The sequence below is a fragment of the Herpailurus yagouaroundi genome, unplaced genomic scaffold, assembly GCF_014898765.1.
Source record: "Herpailurus yagouaroundi ecotype Mexico unplaced genomic scaffold, PumYag 100, whole genome shotgun sequence".
Classification (NCBI taxonomy): Eukaryota; Metazoa; Chordata; class Mammalia; order Carnivora; family Felidae; genus Herpailurus; species Herpailurus yagouaroundi.
In genome coordinates this window covers 81733390-81756445 of record NW_024412391.1, presented here as the reverse complement: position 1 = coordinate 81756445, position 23056 = coordinate 81733390, and the positions used below count along the sequence as shown (strand labels likewise).

At 41.4% G+C, this 23056-nt stretch overlaps 1 protein-coding gene and 1 non-coding gene across 8 annotated transcripts in view; one reads left to right on the top strand and one right to left on the bottom strand.

The window, feature by feature from the left end:
• The window catches only part of SRPK2 (SRSF protein kinase 2), a 255446-nt gene that overhangs the window by 104052 nt on the left and 128338 nt on the right, over positions 1 to 23056 (top strand). The gene's annotated exons all lie outside the window — the stretch shown is intronic.
• LOC121029044 (U6 spliceosomal RNA) lies at positions 5086 to 5192 on the bottom strand. Its single transcript, XR_005789551.1, has one exon. It is a non-coding gene; the product is annotated as a U6 spliceosomal RNA (small nuclear RNA).

Sequence of the window (23056 nt, the reverse complement as noted above, 5' to 3'; positions counted from 1 at the left end):
CCCCTATATGTTCCAATCTTATATCAACTTTTTATAGTGTTAAATTTGTAGAGTGTTACATTTCATATTGTTCATAGTCTCTAAAATTTCAGTATCGTATGTCTGAATAAAATTGTACTAGTGTCTTTTAATTTCTGTTAGGAAAACAAAACAAACCTGGACAATTAGCTGAGCTTCCTTCCTGTTGGTCATTACTTATGTGGTCTAGATGCAGTAATTTCTAGGTTATTTTGTTTGTTACCAACTTAAACTTTGATTCTGACACTTCTTTGGAGGGTTGCCACATCACAGCCCGCACAGACCTTTCAGAACACCAGTCTGCTCAGGCCAGGTCACTCTCCACTTTACATACCCTTCAGCCCTCTTCCCACTGTTCTTGGCATAAAGGAAAACTCTGTATCTGGGTCACTGAGCACCCACATTCTCCATCCCAACCGCAGACTCCTCTGACTCCAGTCCTGTCTCTCTTGCTTTGCTCTTTCGCTGCTCCTATCCTTCCTATCTCAAGGAAGCCCTGCGTAGGTCAAATTACACTTGTTATAAGCCCTTCCAGAACCATGTACCTCTCCTTTGTAGCATTTGTCACAGCTGCTGTTTGACAGAGGGGAGTATCAATGACATTTGGTCTACTTATTGGTGTACTATTAGCCCTGACTTACGATCTTAAATATAGAAGTGTTTTCATTAGAGAATATTTTTATATCATCATTTGCAGCTTGCAAATTAGGAACCTTATGGGAAGACCTTTTTTGGTATAGAGGGAGTCATTTATTTTTATGGTATTGTTTTAGATTAATAAAGTATAGCTGTACGTGGTCATAGTTATATATAATCCTATGTTGTCAATTGTAGTCATAAGCTAATTTAACTTGAAGTGTCAAGGTTACAAATCTTAGGTTTTTCTATCACCATAAAAATGCACAGTTTGTTATTACATATATATTTTTTACGTTTGTTACAATGTAAAATGGACATTAAAGTAAATCTGAACGCTTCCCATCTCTTTGCCAAACTGGTAACATCAAACCAGAGCCCTTCATCTCCCAGATGTCAGTATTGTGTATATCACCTCAGTGCTCTTTGTCGTGGTTGTACTCCATCCTTTACTGTTACTTAATACCATGTTCTTTGTTTGTGTTTAGTTGTGGCAAGATGCACATAACATAAAATTTGTATAATGCTTTTTAAAAGTTAATTTTCTTTAAAAGGAAATCTCTGTATTCCTACCAGAACCTTTAAAAACAATTACTGTTAAATCCTGTCCAGATTCTGTTGTCTGATAAAGGCTTAGGCCTGTGCCATATGCTCCCTCTGTTTACAAGGGAAATTAAATTGGCAAGTGTCGTAAAGGAGCTTAAGTGTATGTGTTAGCACCAAAGTGAGACATGCTGTTTGATATACTCAGACAGACTGAAAGAAGTTGGGAAAAGCGTCACTTTCTCAGTGTGCGGTTCGTTGTAATTCAGTTCCAAGTCCCAGGTACCGTATTACCTAACGTGGGTTTGCACCCCAGCAGCAGCACTTCCTCTTCCCTGTGGGATCTGCCCTCCCCCCCCCCCACCATGGTAGATCAGGGAAGTTTTGAACAAATGTGCACTGCTCTTGTAAGAATAACAATGACAACAATAAAAAATAACTCTCCTTCTAACCGTCATATTGCAGATTCCCTTTGGAGCAGAATTCCTTATGTGCCAATAGCTGGAAGAAATTAAAGACTGATTTTAGTGTAGCTTACATTTGTCATCCATCCATCTTCTGTGCGTCCATCCAGCATTTATCAGCAGCGGCTTTGCACTGCCCACTCAGTGATTGGGAAATCAGGGGCCAGCAAAGGCAGCACAGAAGCCTAGGCTCTGTGTAGAAGAGGCTTTGGTGGGTGGCCTCCCCTCACCTAACTTGGGCAGTTTCGTGGGCATCTAGTCATGGACCACACCAGCGGGAAGCTCTTGGCATTTGTTGAAAGAATTACAAATAACCAATAATAGCATTTTGGGTGAACTTACATTGAGGCTAGAGCTGTATACAGTGTAAGGGTTACAGACATTTGCCAAAGGCAAATAGTGATGCCTTTGAGACGAGTGAGGACCAAGGGCCAGATGCAGACTCTAGAACGCTAGAGACCACAAACCCATGTAAAGAGCTAGCTGCTGCTATACTGAATTAAAACGAGGGGAAAAGAGACTGAAAACTGGGGAGGAGGAGGCCAGAGAACTCCCATCCTTTCATATTCTTCTTCAAAGTCTAAAATAAAACACAGGTACCTGGGTAGCTCAGTCGGTTAAGCGTCAGACTTCAGCTCAGGTCATGATCTCAAGGTTCATGGGTTCGAGGCCTGCGTTGGGCTCTGTGCTGACAGCTCAGAGCCTGGAGCCAGCTTCAGATTCTGTGCCTCTCTCTCTCTCTCTGCAGCACCCCCTGCCCCCCTCCCCCGCCGTCTCTCTCAAATACAGACATTAAAAATAAAACGAAATTGTCTTTGTAAATTACTCTGCGCATTTATGGTAGCAAAGCTATTGGAAATAAATGGTTTGCAGTATGAGAGTATTAAATTTGTTATAGTTTATCCAGTGTAAGGAATATGCTACAGAGATTAAAACATGATGTAGAAGATTTAATAACAGTGTTATTAAAAGGCATTGTAGAAAAAAAAAACAAGAAAGGTGAAAAACAGGCAATAAAAAACTACTGAAGGTGTTCCCACTTCTGTAAGCCCAGAGTGTGTGAGGCTGTGTGTGTATGTGTGTACGTGTAAAAAGAGCCTGTGCACACAAATAACATGGTTTGCAAAGACACACCGCATGAAGCTATGATGCCTGGTACGGTTACACATCTGTCCTTTTGCTTGTAGGTATGTGGTACAGTTTTTATAATGGCATGCTGTGTTTTTGAGATCACATGTTTGTAAAGAACCCGTGTTCCTCCAAAATAAATAAGTAAATAAAGAGGTGGTTGTGGATCAGCTCTTGCCGGCTACTGCCATGTGGAAATCCAGGCCAAATTTTGCCAGCCTTTGTGATTTTTGTGAGAAGTTGACTACTTTTTTCTGTCAGAGCTCTCATTTTAGTCTTATTTATTTATTTATTTAGTTAGTTAGTTAAAGATTTTTACTTAGAAGTAATCTCTACCCGAGGGGCTTGAACTCACAACCCCAAGATGAAGAGTTGTTTCTCCCACTGACCGAGCCAGCCGGGAGCCCCAGATCTCTCCTTTTAAATAATGGCACAAATTAAAAAACAAAACAAAAACTCGTGCCAGCCTCAAAAGAAAAGAATGTCTGCCATCTAAATTCAGCTCATGGTAAACAGTTTTCTTCTGTGCTGTATAGCACATTGATTTACAATCTGTGAGCCACAGACCTGTGCAGATTTATAGGAAAGGATTTTCAAGTCCTGTGAGTACTATAAGCATTCATTATCTGTAGATTGAAGGCGTGCACATCAAACTGTTGTTGTACTAAGAACTGTATCTCTGGGTTTTTCTGATGTTTCAAATCTGCACAAATACTGGTGAGCACTGTTCTAATAACCATATGCTAAGGTACCAGAATTCAAGAAGATTTCAACTGTTTGGAGTAGGAAGGGCCCCTGAGAGACATGCATTTCTCAAGCTGGGAAGGTGTTCTGTCCATTCATTCACTCTACACGTAGTACAGTACCCACTGTGCTGGGACCTAACCTTCAATAAATTAACCTGAAAATTACAGAGCTAGAACAATATCCTGCTGCTGCAAATGCCACCTCATCCTTTTTCTCCTTTCCCCTTTTCCTTCTTTTTCCGTCTTTCTTTTCCCCCCTCCCCCCACACTCCCCCCACAAAAGGATTTGGAGGCTAGTGAGAAGAAGATCTACAATGCAGTAGAAAAAGGGCCAGAGAAAATGCAGGTCAGACTAGAAGGTTACGATGGCGGATAGTCAGAAGCACACGCCGCCAGTTATGTGGCATTTGCTGTGCACCTGCTGATGATGGTGACCGGCAAATTTGGCTTTGAGTCTCCTGGCAGCCAAACTAAGGAAAAAAATAGTGTTGCTTACTCTCTATAAGGAGGAAATCTGCTAGTTCCTACAGAAGAAGTAAACCTTTTCTCTAACTTAATTATGTTACGTGTTATTTAACATAATCCTTTTCAGAAGATATGTTTATTCGTTTTTGAAAATTCAGATAAAAAGGAGAACACAAAAAGCACCATACTTTCATCATAAAAGGTCAGTCTCTAGTATTAATTTTTTAAGTTTAATATTATGTTTTAGCGTCAGTAGATCCATAAAAATCAAGCAGACATACTTTCACAGCATTACCATCATCAACAAGAAAACCCAACATCACACTGGCACATTACTCTGGAATTGGCTTTTTATGTTATCATATGCGGTCTTTCTTAGGTTATTAAGTAATCTTCTGTGGGCATTTTTTTATGGTATCATTTTTAAAGGCTGCATAGGACTGAGTCCATGATATGGATAGGTATACCATAATTCTTTTTATTGAGTCTTGGTCTTAGAAATGGAATCACTTAGAAAAGCCAGCTTGTAAGGCTCTCGGTCGGGAGTGTTAAATTGCCTCTGCAAAGCTGGAGCTTTACACTCTTACGGGCAGCGTGTAAAGGACCTTTTTTGCTTACACTCTCATTTTGGAGTCTCAGTTGTTTCTTTTCGAGTGTTCTATAGATGATGGTTGACAGTATACTAGACACTGTTGACAGCAGTCCCCTCTGCTTCTTAGCTCTTCTCTCTCGTAAAGCCACCTGTTACTGTGACACCTTCAGCGTTCCGCTGGGTGTGCATAAATGAAAGCCAAGTCCATACAGTCAACTTTAACAAACTCTGAGGCAGTAGATTCTTTATTCAGTCAAGCATTCACGAAATGCTTTAAGGTATACTTAGTGCCTTTGTTAATGACTTTTAATTTTGTAAGGGATTTCAAGAAGTTGTATCGTAGAAGCTTCTCACCCCAGACAGATGACAAAACATGGCAGACTTTCCTTTTTTATTTTTATTTTTTCAATATATGAAATTTATTGTCAAATTGGTTTCCATACAACACCCAGTGCTCATCCCAAAAGGTGCCTTCCTCAATACCCATCACCCAAAAAATATGGAACGCTTCACGAATTTACGTGTCATCCTTGTGCAGGGGCCATGCTAATCTTCTCCGTATCGTTCCAATTTTAGTATATGTGCTGCCGAAGCGAGCACCCTTTTTTATTTTTAAAAAGATGTACAGGAATTAAGATTCTCTAACCCTCCTTGTCAAACTAGGGCCTTGTGGTTGTTCGGTAGGTAAGCATTCACTGACTCTGTTGTAAAACTGAATCACCTTTTTAGGCAAGATCTTCTTTTTGGCCAACTGCATTTTTCTCGCTAGAATTTGTGTTTTTTGGGGGGTGGAGGGTGGGGGGGTAGGGGTGTGTGTACTTTGTAGAGCGGGAGGACGGAATGTGAAGTCCCAGTCCTCAGGTTAGCGTTGCACGCTGGGGAAATAGCATGTGAGAAATCAGAGTGAAGCGAAACATGGTGGTGCCACGTGGGAACTTGAGATGATAATGTAAGGCTGGGAAAGAGGTGAAGGAAAGGGTGGGAAAAGAGGGGAGAGGATTCTTCTGTGCAGTGGTAAGCCTTTTGAATTTTAATGCTGAAGTTTAACAAGAGTCATTGATTGACAGGATTTAGCAAGGGAGACGTTCTGCTCATGTTTAGAACATGCACACACTCCTGCGAGCGTAAAGGTCTTTTAGGAAAGTCTTAAGAAACCCGTTTTCCCCTGTAAAATAGAAACAAAGGTTGCAAGATACGTTGCAGAGTTGATGGCAAAATGTTATTCATTTGCTCTGGAAAAGGGTGGAAACATTATGGCAGAATTTACCATTTGAATGACAGAGGGTGGATGAATGCCTTGATGCCTTGAGTGTTAAGCACTGAAATGGATTACCAAGAGAGGCTATGAAGTGTATTCCTCTCCAAGATTTTATAAAGAGGATGGTTCCTTATTTTTTTGGATGGATGGAGATGTCCTAAAGACAGGTGGTCGGTCCGCCTGTCAAACCTTAAGTATTTTTTTCCTGTGTTATGTATGGTTAGTCATGATTACAGGATTTTTGTGGTTAATAAATTGACACCTTTTTTTCCTGAGCTTTTGTAGTTGAAGCAAGATTGCATTGAGATTGTATCGATGATGGATTTATTGCTGTGGTGCTTTCTGTTTCAGCGTCGATGCAAGTATTCATTGCAAAGTGAGCAAATCCAGAAATCGTGTTTGGGTGTAATGAGCTGTGCAGTGTCCGGCCCATCGTCATGTTGTCCCTCCACTGCCATCACTCCTGAGTAGCTCCTGCTGCTCTCGCTGCCCTAAGGCCAGTCATGTTCTCAGCGGTAGCTTGGGCTTGGCATGGCAGTCTACCTGACTCCTGGAGAAAAAGAAGACAGTTATTACCCCTGCTTCTCTCAGAGGTGCTGTAAAATATTTAACAGCCAGCGACAAAAATGAACTGCTTATCTGTGGTTCACCCTTCTGGTAGTTGGATGGAATCACACATTTTATGGAGAATATGACAGGCCTTCTGATTCTTAGGACTAGATGTTATGATGGATCTGTTTGTAGTGATAGCTCAAAAAAATTTTAATGCTCATTTGTGTGTGTGTGTGAGAGAGAGCGAGCGAGAGCGCGCACGTGAGAGGGAGGGAGGACGGGGGAGGGGCAGAGAGAGAGGGAGACACAGAATCCAAAGCAGGCTCCAGGCTCTGAGCTGTCAGCACAGAGCCCGATGCAGCTTGAACTCACTGACAGTGAGATCATGACCTGAGCTGAAGTCAGACGCTTAACTGACTGAGCCACCCAGGTGCCCCTGTAGTGATAGTTTAAATAAACTCAAGTGAGGCATTTCCCAAGAAATTTCTTTCAATCTAATGTTTTAAAGTAGATCTACTGAAGTTTACTTAAAAACATTTTTTTAAGTTTATTTACTCATTCTGAGAGAGAGAGAGAGAGAGAGAGAGAGAGAGAGAGAGAGAGAGAATATATCCCAATCAGACTTTGCACCGACAGTGTGGAACCAAGCAGGTGCAAAGCCCGACGTTGGGCTTGAACTCATGAACCATGAGCTCATGACCCGAACCAAAGTCAGATGCTCAACTCACTGAGCCACCCAGGCACCCTAAAGTTAACTTTTTCTAAAGTTGAGGCTCTGTCTAGTTACCTCATATGATTTGATACTTTTTGTAGTTTTGAACTTGAGAATTCCCGCTAAGAGTTCAGTGGCATCACACCCTGCATGTGCATAAAGTGAATCCTGTGTGTTTCTGAATGTGAAATGATGGTGTGTCCTGCCTCAGTCTGGCACAGCCAGCCTTTTCTCCACTGGGGCAACACATCAGTGTCCCTTTGCACTGTTTGTTGCTTTGAGAGCAACAGTTGTGCTTTGAGAGGCATGTGGGCAACAAGGGCTCATGCGAAGAAATAGCAGACTTACACTTCATGTTTCCTGTCCTTCATGATGGGAGTGATCACCACACTATGAAAATTGTCATTTTCCCTCTAACTTTAATACAGTCGGGATGGTGGAATGTAAAAGTTCACTTATGAATGATGTAACTCAGTTGGAATGACTCGTTTTTATTAACTAATCAAAAACATTTCACTAGTTCTTGTGACCAGACACGTACAGATGAATATAATGGGGGAACAAAAAAGTCCTAGCCAAAAAAGAGCTTGGAGATCCCGCTCGTCCTCCACACTTGTTTTCTGCATGAGGAAAACTGATGCCCAAAATGGTGAAGTGATTCATCTCAGATTCCACATTGGACTCTTGTAACCAGTTACTTTCAGTACTTAAAGTGTAGGAATTTAGAGTCTTGGAACATTGTACAAAGAAATTGACCAGTTTACTTTTTCTTTAAGAAAACCGAGATTGGTTATGCTAAATTATACTAGTGTTGGTAGAATTTGAATTCTATAATTCTCTGCTCTAGCTGGAGAAGAGAGTAATAACCTCAGTGCCTTACAGTGCATTCTCCTGTTAACTGTTAATTTAATTCTTTCAACAGTTCTTGTAGATGTATAGTGTGGATGGGTCTCTCTTCACTTTCTAGGTAAGAAAACCAGTGTGTTTATGATTTCACGGTGTCACCTCGCGGTTCCAACCTCTGCACCTCAGGGGTACAACCGACTGACAAAGATTTCCAGTGTTTCTATGTACGAGGTGTCCTGAGTCAGGTTGCATGCGTTTAATAAGAATATGCACACCTCAGGTCCTTCTCCAGCAACTTGAGTGTCTAAGCACCAAGAAGGCAGAGAGACTAGGGGTGCCAATCTTGGCCGTGAAACAAAGCAAAGATGACTGGCACACCTGGACAGAATTCACGTTTTTGCTATCCTCTTCTCCTTATTTCCCATCCTGGCTTTACGTAGAAGTCTTTAACCCCAAATCTGTTCTATGTGAAGAGAATTATGCAATTTCTTAGGCAAGAGGAGCAGTGACTCCGACCTTCTGGAATCATAGGATCTGCCTCCTTTAAGTAGTGACAGCCTTTTAAGGGGAAGGTAAAAAAGCTCATCAATACAATCAATTTTCATACCAAGACTTAAACTTCATTTTAGGGGGTACCTGAGTGGCTCAGTTGGTTGAGCATCCAATTTTGGCTCAGGTCAGGATTTCACGGTTCTTGAGTTGGAGGCCTGCTGTTAGGCTCTGTGCTCATAGCTCAGAGCCTGGAACCTGCTTCGGATTCTGTGTTTCCCTCTCTCTCTGCCCCTCCCCTGCTCACGCTCTATCTCTCTGTCAAAAATAAAACAAAACATTTTTTTTTAATTAAAAAAATAACCCTTCATTTTAGCTACTGTCTAATACATTTTGTTAGGCACCATTTAATTGTCATATTTTGGGGCACTTGGGTGGCTCAGTCGGTTAAGCGTCTGTCTTCTGCTCAGGTCATGGTCTCGTGGTTTGTGAGTCCGAGCCCTGCATCAAGCTCTGTACTGACAGCTCAGAGCCTGGAGCCTGCTTCAGATTCTGTGTCTCCTTCACTCTCTGCTCCTCCCCTGTTCATGCTCTCTCCCTCCCTCCCTCCCTCCCTCCCTCCCTTCCTTCCTCCCTCCCTCCCTCCCTCTCTCCCTACCCTCCCTCCCCCCTCTCAAAAATAAACATTAAAAAAAATTTTTTTAATTGTCATATTTTGTTCAGTTAATGGTTAAAAACTTCAAACAATAAAATGAGAACCCTGTAAAAGGTGTAGCTCCTTTTGGGGGGGGAGGGGGATATATATGGTACTTAAGTGATTTAAAAAAAAATTATTTTTTTACATTTATTTATTGTTGAGAGACAGCGTGAGCAGCAGAGGTGCAGAGAGAGAGGGAGACACAGAATCTGACGCAGGCTCCAGGCTCTGAGCTGTCCGCACAGAGCCCGATGCAGGGCTCGAACCCGTGAACCGGGAGATCAGGACCTGAGCCAAAGTCACATGCTTAACAACTGCCTGAACCACCCAGGTGCCCCAAGTACTCGAGTGATTTTTAATAGCTGCACCGGTATTATTGCACTTTGATGATGAGTGATAATAGTTTGGAAAGCTCATCATCATTTAGTCCATCCCATTCTCCTCCTGCTCTTCCTCATTTATTAATGCCTAATGGTCATCGAGTTAGGGACTTCTTCCAGACATGCTTTCAGTTAGTCCTCATAGCATTATCATCTCTGTTTCACAGATGGATTGTAGATAACACCCAGAGCCACAGAGCTGATGAGTTTTAAGAAGTGCTTCCATTTTACAACACTGAATGTATTCACACTTCACCTCTAGAGAAAAACGGTTAATGGCAGGAGGAAAGACTTCTGTTAACATGCAGCCTTGTGCTGTAATTGTGAACCCATAGAGACGTGGATTTGATTCCCAGTTCACATGGTACTGTAAGGACCAGGACCCTCCATTTTTCTCTGTAATCCACCAAATTTGAATGCCAGTAGGAGAGGCCCAGCCCCTGCCAGTAGCACAGGACCCACCATTTACCGTTGTGTTTCTTAGTGCTTCACACTCACCTACCTGAATTTTTTTTTTTTTTTACGGTTTTATTTTTTAATTAATCCCTACACCCCACGTGGGGCTCGAACTTAGAACCCGGAGATCAAGAGTTGCATGCTCTATTGACTGAGCCAGCCAGGCCCCTTCACCTACCTGATTCTTGCAGACATTTAAGCCATGAACTAGTCACAGAAAGAGAACTCTTCCTTTATCTGGAAATACCACTCATCAGCAGATTTAACTCGTACAGTCCCTCTTCTCCCGACAGTTCTAGATTACTGTTACTAACTGAAATTGGTAAAATTTGTGGTAGTCTTCGGTATTTAAAATATCTGGCACTGAAATACATAGATACGCTTAACACAAAAGGTTTCTGTTGTTGGTTTGTAAAGAAGTTGGGGTAGAAGATGAACTACAAGCCATCCTCCTCAGTTTCTTTGGTTTCCCTTATCCAAACGTTGGCCCTTCCACAGGGTTTCTGTCCTAGGCCTGTTGCTCTTGCCTGCATTCCCTCTGAAGATGATCTCATCTGTTTCCATGGTGTTGAGTACCATCTGTGTGCTGATGACTCCCAAATTTATATCTCAGCTCTCCATTCTGAGCTGCAGACATATATATCCACCTGCCTACTTTACATCACTACCTAAATGCCTTTTGAAACCTAAAATGTAACTGGCCATGAATCAAACTCTTTATCTTGTTTAATCCTTCTTGACTGTGCTGATAGACAGGTTACATGGCCACTCTGTGCTTCACTTTTCTGTCTCATAAAATGTACTTGTAGGGGGAGGAGAGGGACTAAATAATTCTTTTGCTATATGGCTGTCCTCAGGGGCTCTAGGATCAAGGACAAAAATTACCCTGTGTGTTTAAATGTTAAAGTTTTACCCTGCCTCTGTGGGTTTAAATGAACATTATAAATAGCTTTGAAAGAAAGCAGAAGGCAACAGGAAATTTTATAAGGTCTATAAAAGGATAGAAAGAAGTTCCCTAATCTTGGCCCAGCAAATAGTGAGGATTTTTGCTGATGTGGACGGTTGACCTTTGAACAACATGAGTTTGAACTGTGTGGGTCCCACTTATACACAGCTATTTTTTTTTTTTTACATTTCTTTTTTTTAATTAATTTTTTAATGTTTATTTATTTTTGAGAGAGAGAGACAATGCGAGAGGGGGAAGGCAGAGAGAGAGGGAGATACAGATTCAGAAGCAGGCTTTAGGCTCTGAACTGTCAGCACAGAGCCCAATAGGAAGCTCAAACTCATGAGCCGTGACATCATGACCTGAGCCGAAGTCAGAGGTTCAACCAGCTGAGCCATCCAGGCGTCCCCCACCCACCTTTTTTTTTTTTTTACACTTCTATAAGTGAATTTTTTTCCTTATCATTTTCTTAACATTTTCTTTTCTCTCCTTTTACCTTATTGTACGAATACAGTATATAATATACAAAATATGTGTTCATTATGGTATCAGTAAGGGTTCCTGTCAACAGTAGGCTGTTAGTAGTTAAGCTTTTTGGGAGTCTGAAGTTATATGTATGTGGCTTTTCCACTGTATAGTGGTCAGTGCCCCTAACCCTCAGATTGTTCAGAGGTCACGACCTGTGTATGTAACTTTCAAGGTTTTTTTTGTAGCAGCTACTGGAGCCGCTGTCATCTCTCTGCCAGACTTCTTGCTCATGTGATGACTTCTCCTCCTCCTCCTCCTCCTTCAGAGAAAGAGTATGAGTAGAGGGGAGAGAGGGAAAGAATCTCAAGCAAGCCCCACGTTCAGTGTGGAGCCCAACTCGGGGCTCGATCCCACAACCCTGGGATCATGATCTGAGCTGAAATCAAGAGTCGGATGCTTAACCCGTGGAGCCACCCAGGTGCCCCGCTTATGTTACTTCTTAACTGTCAAGCACAGTGTGGGGCCTCTGTGACCAGGAATGGTCCTTCTATCTCTAAAATTTTGTCACACTGCTCATTTGAATTTAAAGAGTGACTATTTATAGCTTTGTATAGATTCAAAATCCTCAGCATTATGTGACCTCCTCATTTTTCCTCAGAGTCTACATCTGGTTGGTCACCGGGTCCTGTTAATTCCCTTGCAAGCATCCTTCCCAAACCCTGTGCTTCTCTGCGACCTTCGTGCACTGCTTTTATTCAGCCTTCCTGCCTCTGGCCTCCAGTGCTGCTCAGTCTCTTTGCTGCCTGTCACCAGCCCCTCCCCTTTGCCCATTGTGTCACCACCTCCAGGATCTCATTCCTACCAGAGACTTCCTGGTCAGGCTTGAGAAGGTCTTTTCACTGTTGGGTGCCCCCCACCTGCAGTTCCTGCTGCCCTTGGCTCTTCACTCCTTGCCTTCTTCATAAGTGCTCTTCCCTCTGCATAGACCTCACCGTTCAGACGCTGTCCCCACTTTGAATGGCCCCTCCTGTGCCCCTGCAGAGGGTCCTTCTCTGTTTGTGTCTCCCAGAAAGCCGTTGATACATCTGAGAAGCTGCCCGTCACCCCATTAGATGGTGAGAGAGTTTCATCCATCTTGGTGGCGTTCCTGGCACATCTTGTAGCCCATATAGTAGACACAAATTTTATTTGCATAAAAGATTTTTAATTTCTTTCCCAATTAGTAAGGAGGTTTACACTGAGAAAAAATTTTTTTCTTTTTAATCAGACAGTATTGTTGGGCAATATTCTCTTAATTTGCTCTCTCCTGAAAAGCTCTGTTAGATGTTTGTTTCTGTAGCTGTTTCACCCAACCTCCCTGTGCTCGGAAACCTTAAAGGACTCCCACTATCTTCTGTGGGGACTCCAGTGGCATCTTTCTGCTAGAACTCTTTTCTCCCGGAAACACTTACCTGATGTTTGAATTGCCCGCGCGCCAGGAGCCTTGGAGGCATACCAGTTAATTAATGGCAGAATTGGGACCGGAGCTTAACTGCTTCCTGTCTGTCTAGTGCTCTTTCCCTTGCATCTGTCTGATGCCAGCAGCGAGGACACTAGGCGCAACTCCCTAGATTGGACTGGGGAAGTTTGGTTGATGCCGTTTTTCACATTTAAATCTTAGGTGTTCGGCTGAACTGCCGCTGTGTATCAGTCTACTCTGATTTATGGATATTATAATCTGGATAACTGAAATTTAAAATTCTGTACTTCTTCTCAAATTCAGAGTTTTTTAAAATTCTCAACTTGGTTCACAGCCCTTACTAAACTCACTAGTTACTATTTAAGGTTGTTTGGCAAGTGACTTTGGGATTTTGAATTTAATCTTGGTCACCTCTGCTCCTTCTCATGTTCTTCAACTGTAAAATGACATACAGACTTGGAAAATTGAGATTACAATGTAAAGATGTCCAGGCTTTTTGAACTTTGTCCACGCCGTCTACCAGAATAAATAAAATACAGGAAGTAGCCTTACATATTTGAGATACTGCTTCCTTGGTAGGCTTTGAGCCTTTGTAGCTTTCTGTTCTTATATTCAGGTTTTGGCTGTAGTCAAGCCAAAGGTTACTCCTAAGGATTAGAGATCCGGCTTGCCTTAAGATTCATTGGTGAGCCCAGCTGGCCGCTCATTTGGCTGCCGCAGGCCAGGCTAGGCCCTGTCTTGTGTGGATGTGAGCTAAAAATAGAGGATTCATTTTGGGTTGGCAAAGCCCAGGCTCTGGGTGGTTTTCGTTGCTTGTTTCAGACTGGACTTTGTGTGTGTGCTTGTGAGTGGATCTTTGTGTATACAGTAGAACCTGATAATACTCTGCTGTACTTACTGTGGGGCTTTGTCTACAGCCCACCCCCCCCCCCCCGCCACCCCCCATAAACTATCAGCCTCTTCCTCATGAACAGGCAGAGGAAGAGGGATCCTATCAGATAACTTAGAGCTCTGAAACGACAGGGGCATTTGAGATGGTGTTGCTCACGTTATAGATGAGGTAGCAGACCTAGAAATGTTGCCCATCATGAATCAGATGATAATCGCACAAGATAGAAATGGCAGCAGGGGAAAATATTTGATTTTTTAATTGAAAAATACGTATCAGTTTATGATTTGGTCTTTGGACTTGGAGTAAGGTTATCATGCAGAGAATGGCAGACTCTTGACAGTGGCCTTGCCCTGGTGACCTTTTCTCCAGGGAAGATTTCCTTCTAATAGCTTTAAGCTTTTCCAGTTGTCTGTTTGAGAAGGGTGGTGGGTGGTCGTAGAGGGAGTTACTGATCGTAATGTAAGTCCTTGAGAATTGTCTCAGTACTTCACTGGGAGAGGCAATAGGGGTGTGAGAAGGGGGGAACAGGAGAGGCTGTGGCAACAAAAGACCAAGTCCTACTTCATCTCCATCCTGCATGGAATCGTTTCCTGTAAGGGAAGGGAACACTTTGTGGTGATAGATTTATAGAATATTAGTACCGAAAGCAGCATGATATGTTGGAAGAGAGAGTATGGGCTTTGGAGCCACGGACGAGAAACTAAATCTTGGCAAGCTACCTAACTTAAGTCTTAGGTTTTCTTGATCTTCAAAATAAAGATGATAATGCCCACCTCACACGGAATTGTGAGGATTTAAAGAGATAATGTTTATAAAACGGATGTTTAAGAGGTAGTGGGTGGTATTGTTTTCTGATCACATGCTCTGGAATCAGGCCAGATTTTCTAATGCGCTCAGACACCAGATTGCTTTGTTTATCTTGGGCAAGTAGGTAACCTTCTCTGGGCCTCAGTTTCTGTATGTGTATAAAGCAAATATAATAATGCATACCAGTTGGGAAATTATGAATTTAACCATTCAATAAATGGCTTAGATGCCACAGAGAGGGAATGTCTAAATTTAGCTTGATGGTCCTGTTCTGTACCTTAGGTTGTTACCATCTAATTTTGGTGTCAGAATTAGAGTTTTTAAAAGTTTATTTATTTTGAGAGAGAGGATGTGCAAGTGGAGGAGAGAGAGGGAGAGAGAATCCAAGCAGGTTCCGCATTGTCAGCGCAGAGCCTGACGTGGGGCTTGAACTCACAAACTGTGAGATCATGCCCTGAGCCGAAATCAAGGAGTTGGACACTTAAACTACTGAGCCACCCAGGTGCCCCTAGAGTTAGAGTTCTTTAGAAGCAGAATTTCAAAAAGAAGTTTACATTCTTTCCCTACCATATAGTCTCTTTTTAAAAAGTTATTTTGTATTCTGACACCATTTCAGTGTTTTCACTTGGAGTCCTTGTATCTTTTTGCCTCTATATTCTTTCCATCAGTTTGGTAAAATGGTTCTTGATCATTCTTTAAAAGGCAAACAAACAAAACAATAATAAAAATAAAGCATTGCAGGGGTTCCTGGGTGACCTAGCTGGTTACATGTCTCACTCTTGGTTTCAGCTCAGGTCGTGGAATCAAGCCCTGTTCCAGGCTCTGTGCCAGTGTGGAGTCGGCTTAAGATGCTCTCTCACTCTCTCTTTAGGAAAAAAAAAAAAAAAAGGCAAAAGATTATCTGCCAAACTATTAAACAAAATAATAAAGCATTGCAGATTGTGCACTGGAATTGTGCTGCCAAAGATTACTTAAATTAAGCATCTTAAACTGGAAAATATTCATTCAATATTATATATATATATATATCTGGTAAATATATTGATAAACATCTGGGTAAATATCTGGTAAATGTTTTCATTTGTGGCAAATAAAGCCCTCCAATAAATCAAGAGCATGTTGAAAATACAACATATGAGAAAAAACACTTTACAAAATGTTTCAAGGCAGTATGCTTCCTCTTTCTTCAGCGATCTTGCCATTTTTAGAGACAAATGAGGTTCAAAGGTCAGCTGTTAGTTCACCCTGTGCTTCTCTGAAACTACAATCTGTGTTGAGGCTGTTAACATTAAGAAGGTTTTTGTTCCTTTTTCCCCTCCCTCTCTCCCTCTCCCTTCATCCTGGCCTGTTTGTAATTTCTGTCTGGGATTTCTATGTAGAGAACTTTACAAACCAGACATAATATGTAATGCCTCATGTGATTTTTTTATACCCTTTCTGTATTCTTGGGACTCTGTTTAAAGAAATGTTTTAAAATGTGTTTGTTCTCCCCTGCTTCCAGATAAAATTATTTCACTATCACTCCGTGAAAGGGTACAAGTACGTTTATAAAAAAAATTACCTATGACCTTTTAGGCTGAGCCCAGCGTATGTGATTTGGAAACTGACTTCCCTCTCCTGTAGGTAAAATATCATCAGTAGAGGTGGGGAATGTGAGCAGAATTCATCTTCAGAAAAGAGTACTCGGAGGGAGGAAAGGAAATAGACTGTAGGTAAGGAACGGTTGCTGACAAGGCAGAAAACCAAAAGCGAAAGCTGCTACAAAGCAAGATCTTGTTTAAAAAGAGGAGGAAAGAAATAAGCTCAAGGGATTCTGGCTTTCTTACTGTTATCAATTACGTATCGCTCTTTTTGAATCTATGCTCTGATTTCCCCCTAGTTGGTTTTTCTGTCGTTGCTTTGTATAGTAGAGCACTGTTCCTATATCTGGGTTTGTCGAATTAAGAGTCTGTTAATTAAGTTATATTTATTTATTTATTTTGCTCTCATCCCACCTCATCATGTCAGCTTCTAGGAGTATATTCGAAACCATGTCTTTTGATTTTCCCCTCCAGCCTTCTTAAGGGCTCTGACCTACTTAAAGGGGGGAAGAAAACCCCAAATGATACACTATTTTGGGTGTGGAGAACTGGGCGTACTGTTTCATTGATGCCTTGATAATTCAGGAAAAAGTCCTTTGTTCTCTCTGTTTTTTATTGAATGACTTCCTGTGCAAGGACAAATTGGGTCAACATTTTTTCTGACCTAAGAAGGAAGGGGTGGTATCTATATTTTGCATCTTCTGATGCTAATTCTATTGCAGTTTTTAAAAAACGTCTTTCATTAAAATTTTGGATTTGTTAGGACTTAGATTTATCTTCTTGTTCCCCTGTTTGCCAGTTGGTAAAAATAAATTGTGCTAGGGAAGGATAATTTATAATTCGTAGCCTCTTCTGATGAATGGTACTATTTCTAAAGTGGAGGTTTCTAATCAGTAGGCTGAGCTATTCAGGTATGTAGGGCAACCCTACAGCTGGGTTTGCCAAGGATAGCCCCAATTTAAGGATGTTTTCTTGGATTATTAATAAGGGAAGGAAAGAAAGAAGCCCTTACGGAACGATGAATTATGTGGTTATCCTTGCTTCATGTCTCCATAGGTCTCTAGTGTGGTTAATGTGTCCACACTTTCTTCTCGGGGGTCAAAATGTCCATTTGGGCAGAAAACTTGGAAAGGTGTGTTTCAAAATGATTGTGGTTGTGTCTGTCTAGTTAGTGGGATTATAAATGATGTTACATTTTTCAGTGAGCTTGCTCTAGTTTCCAGCTTTCTACTAAACAAAATAATTTTGTTATTAAAACCAAAAGAACTGTATTTCAGAAATTGTTTATGCTTAACAAATATAAAATGGAGACTGTGTAATGGTGAAGCCTGTCAATCAGGCTTTTGCATTCCAAGCAGTACAAGTTGATTTTGTGTATTTTAACTAGTAACACAGTTTATTGGAATGACTGAAGTATAGTTGACTCTCAAACAATGAGGAGGTTATTAAAACAATCCTGTATGTAACTTTTGACTCCTGAAAACATAACTACTAATAGCCTACTGTTGACTGGAACCCTTACTGATATTGATCAGCACGTATTTTGTATGTTACATGTATTATAGACTATATTGTTACAATGAAGTAAGCTAGACAAAGGAAAATGTTATAAAAATCATAAGGCAGAGAAAATACATTTGTAGTATTGTACTGTATTTGTCAGTACCATCAGTTTATGTCATCTGTTTACAAGACGAATTGTCTATCAGTACCTGCATTAATGTCTTACCTGATACAAAACACTATAGCTGTTACACATATTTCTAACACTAGACATCAGAAATGAAAACAAACTTGGGGTGCCTGGGCGGCTCAGTCGGTTAAGTCTGACTTAACCGACTTCGGCTCAGGTCATGATCTCATGGGTCATGAGTTCGAGCCCTGCTTCAGGCTCTGTGCTGACAGTCTGGAGCCCTGGAGCCTGGAGCTTTGGGTTCTATATTTCCCTCTCTCTCTCTGCCTCTCCCCGACTTGTTCTCTCCACCCCTCAAAAATAAATAAATGTTAAAAAATTTTTTTGAATGAAAGCAAACAAAAAACAAAAGAGTAACCAAAAGAAAATGTGAAAAAGAAATGTATGTTTATTTATAGGGTATGAGTCATGCAGTGATAATGAAGTAGCAACAATATGGTTGTTTTATGGTAGCCTACTATAATCGATATGATTGCTTCACGGGAGCCTAGCTTCTATACCAGTGAATGAATCGTTATAAAACTTTTGTGCTTTACAGTATTACAGTCCTATTCATAATAAAGTATTGGAAACATTGTTGCATTAAAAAATTACTTATCTGTGATGATAGGGTGATAGGCAGTTCCTCCAGTTATGAGAGAGGGAGGCATAGTGTACAGTAATGTAATTCTTTGAAAGCACAGTTATAAAACAGAAAATTAACAGTATTTTATATTAACTCTCACTCACCTTATGCCTACATAAGGATGGGCTGTCCATTTCCATGCAAGTGTTAGACACAGTGTTCCTTGTGGTGAATATGTAGGCGATGATGGTGATGACACAGAAATATCCCATACATTGCTTGTCATGCAGTTATTAGATACTAACACAAAGACACACACATACACAACAGTTAAGTTTATTTAAAAGAATTTTTTTAATGTTTATTTTTGATAGACACAGAGTGTGAGTGGGGGAGGGGCAGAGAGAGAGAGATAGAATATGAATGAATGAATGAATCAGTCAATCAATCTGAAGCGGGCTCCGGGCTCCGAGCTGTCAGCACAGAGCCTAACGTGGGGGTCAAACTCACAAACCACGAGATCATGACCTGAGTCAAAATCGGTTGCTTAACCAACTGAGCCACCCAGGTGCCCCTCACAACAGTTAAGTTTATTAACTGTATGGCATGATGAGTGTTTACTCTTCACTGAGTGGACATCGATCATCACAAAGTCTTGTCATCTTTGGGTTGTGTAGTATGAGGGGGAAGAAACAGAAGAGGAGGGGTTGGTCTTACTGTCTTAGGAGTGGCAGAGGCAGAAGGGGAGGCTGGGGGTGGAGCAGGCACTCTGGTACATGTAACCTTATGGGGATACCTCATAATTTCTGACTTTCTTTCTTTCTTTTTTTTTTTTTTTGCTTTTTCAGTTCTCTAAAAATGTTTCTAAGATCCATGCCTTGAAACCCTTCACCCACCCACCATTTCTGCCACATCAGCAGTCTCTTTCATGATTTCCTTGATTGGCTCTTTCGTAAATCCTGTGAAGTCATGCATAACATCTGGACACAGTTTTCTCCAGCAGGAATATTCTTTCAGTCTTGATGGCTTTCATGGCTTTTTCTAGAACAGTGGCATCTTCAATGGTGTAAGCCTTCCATACTCTCATGATGTGCTATCAGGGTTCTCTTCCGTAGTGTTCACAATGCTTTCCAGACATCACTGTGTGTAACGAGCCTTAAAGTTCCTTATGACCCCCTGATCTAGAGGCTGAGTCAGAGTCATTGTGTTTGGGGGCAAGTAGACTATTTTGATACCTTTGGTGTTGAACTCATGGGATTCTGGTTGGCCAAGGGCATTGTCCAGTATTAAAAGAACTTTATTAAAAAAATTCTTTTTAATGTTTATTATTTTTTGAGAGAGAGAGAAGTGGGGGCGGGGGTGGGGGTGGGTGGTGGAGACAGAGAGAGAGATGGAGATACAGAATCCAAAGCAGACTCCAGGCTCATAGAGCCCAGTGCGGGTCTCGAACCTTCGAACTGTGAGATCACGACCTGAACTGAAGTTGGATGCTCAACCGACTGAGCCACACTGGCACCCCTTAAAAGAACTTGAAAAGGCGGCCCCCAAGGCACTTGCTGATCAGGGACAAAGCTTGAGGGAACCCATCCAGAAAAACGGTTCTCACTGTCCAGGCCTACTTGCTGTGCAACCAGGCACTGGCAGCTGATGTTTATCTTTGCCCTTCCAGGCTAGGAGGTTAGCAGCTTTACAGACAAGGGCAGTTCTCATCATAAACCGGACTGCATTTGCATGAAACAGTAGAGATAGACTATTCCTTCCTGCCCTAAGTCCTGGTGCTCGCTTCTCTTCCTTTTTTATCAATGTCCTTTGTGGCACTTTTTTCCCCGAACAGGGCACTTTCGTCTGCATTAAAAACCTGTTCAAGCAAATATCCTTTCTCTTCAGTAATGTTCTTAATGGCGTCTGGGAAGTCATCTGCTATCTCCTGGTTGGCAGAAGCGGCCTCTCCTGTTATCTTGACTTTTTTTTTTTAAGCGAAATCTCTTTCTAAAATTACCGAACCATCCTTTGCTGGCATTACATTTTCCAGCTTTAGATCGTTCACTTTCCTTTTACTTGAAGTTGTCATATAATGACTTCGCTGTTTCTCGAATCGTACCAGTCTTGAGAGATACGCCTTTCTTTTAGCAATCCGCACCCACATTAAAGCTGCATTTTCAATATGGGGTAAAAATGTATTTTGCAAAAAGTCCAAGGTTTTTGTGCCTGCTGGCCTAGCAGCAGTGACAGATTCATTAACTTCCTTTTCTTATTTCTACAGTGGTCCTTGCGCTGGATTCATTTATCTTGAAATGGCGGACAACTGCAGCTGCAGACCTCAATCCATGTACATGCCACGCCATTTAACTTTTTCTTGTAAGGTCACGCTTCTTGGGAGCACTTCCAGCCTCACTAGTGGCACTTCTTATGGGCCCCCTGGTGTGATTCAGGGTTACCAGTATTGCACGAAACACAATGAGAAATACACAAGAGTTGTGAGAGGTCGCCTTTACTGAGATACAGAGTTTACTGGAGATGCAAACTGCATGTTCAGTGATTAGGGTCACCTTGCACTTGAAGTGCGCACTCTCACCACTTGAGCTCTCCGCAGTAGCAACAGGAGGTGGCTATGAAATGTTTACAGGAGTGCAGTGTGTATTACAGTTAATTTTATGCAGTTATGGTTTAATGAATCCTTCTCTTGACTACACATGGCACCATGTACAGTTTGTAAGTGTGTAAGTTTTGATAAATTTTAACTTTTTATAATAGATTCATGTATATTTTATGGTAGTAAGTGATAAAATAGTGTAGTACCTACATGTATTTTATGCATTTGTGACATACCTAATTTTTTCTTAAATTTTTTTTTTACATTTCTAGGCCATGTAGTTTGTGAGTTTATTCAAATTGTCAAAAATCTCCAAAAAACTTTCCAATATGTTTATTGAAAAAAAATCCCTATATAAGTGGACTTGCACAGTTCAAACCTGTGTTGTTGAAGGGTCAGGTGTAGGTGATGGAACAACAGAAAAGCTGAGGGACTGGTGGAGAGACAGCAGCCACTGCCACGGCGCTGGGGCAGTCTTGGGTCATGATGGCTGCTGACCACCACTGTAGCTGGACACCTTGTGCTGTCATTTTGCTTCCTGGGCCACGGGCCTGTGCTTTGGCCTTCAAGGAGCAGGGACACATCTCATCTTCTACTCCAGGAGTGGGAGGCAGAGTTTCATGGTGACTCCTGCATGAGCTTTTCTTACCATCTATTCACACCCAAGAGATGAGACTAAGAACAATAATAGTAATAATGGTTTAGTTTTCTTGATATCCCATCTATTAGGAATTTGAAGGAGGCATGCAGCGTCTTTAAAAGAAATCTGCTTTGGTTTGAAAATGGTCATTAATTACCACTTGTTGAAAGCCCCGACTCATGTTCCTTGGCTGTTGTTTTCTCCGCATGACTCAGCCCTTACTTAGAACCTCTTGTCATTTGCCTGGTTGGGGGAGTATGGAATAGTTATTTTGACAGAGGGGTTGATTTAGATCTATGCTTTGCCTTTAGTTCTGGGTTATTTTGCTCATGAGTTGTTTCAATCGTAATAATACTGTAGCTTTTTTAGTGCCTTAATTGTCAGAGTATACTGCTGGTGTTATTGGCTGTTTATAAACATTTAAATGCTTTCCCCGAAATCAGTCCAAGACACGTGTGTGTGTGTGTGTGTGTGTGTGTGTGTGTGTGTGTAAAATGAACTTAAAACCAAGCAGGAAAAAATAAGAGTTCTGTTGTGTTAATTGCTCTGGATATGCTTTCTTAGGTTCTTAAGGTTTGGTTTATGGCCTCAGTAGAGCAGCCACGTGCTTCATGTCTGGTGGCAGGAGCCACATGTGTGAGAAAGAACTTGACTTACCTGAGTCATGATATTTATTAATTTTTTAATTTTTTTTAACGTTTATTTATTTTTGATACAGAGAGACAGCATGAACAGGGGAGGGGCAGAGAAAGAGGGAGACACAGAATCTGAAATGGGCACCAGGCTCTGAGCTGTCAGCACAGAGCCCGACGCGGGGCTCGAACTCACAGACCGTGAGATCATGACCTGAGCTGAAGTTGGATGCTTAACCGACTGAGCCACCCAGGTGCCCCCTGAATCACGGTATTTAAACATACATGGTAATTAGAGCAAAAACTTTGTGGCCTCAGCGTTAAGCCTGATTTACATTTTTCTAATCAGAAATTGAATGTGAGATTTAAGTAGTGTTTAGAGTTCCTTCCAGGGGTGAAAAATATTTGGGCCCCAGAGGAATTACCCGCTTAGACGATTTGCCCCTCTGAACTTGTAGTTGTCTTAGTAAGGAAGATTTGTTTGATGAACCAGAATATTTGCACATTCTTCTCCTAGGAGTTACAACATTTAATCGATCCAGGTAAAGGTGTAAGTGTGTTTTGAGAATGTGCTGAGTAGTTTGCATAGTTTAGTGGATCTTCTAGTAGTAGACTTGCGGTAGGGAGTTGGGAGTATGCAGAATGTTATGACAAATAGTATTTGTTAACTTTTCTAGTCTTATTTTTTCCTTTAAGTTTTAGAATTTATCATTTTGGCAGCCGACAGAACGGTATTTCAGAAAGTCACCTTTTCAAACCAAGTTTGATCAAAAGCATACAACTTGTGGTGTTTTGTTTT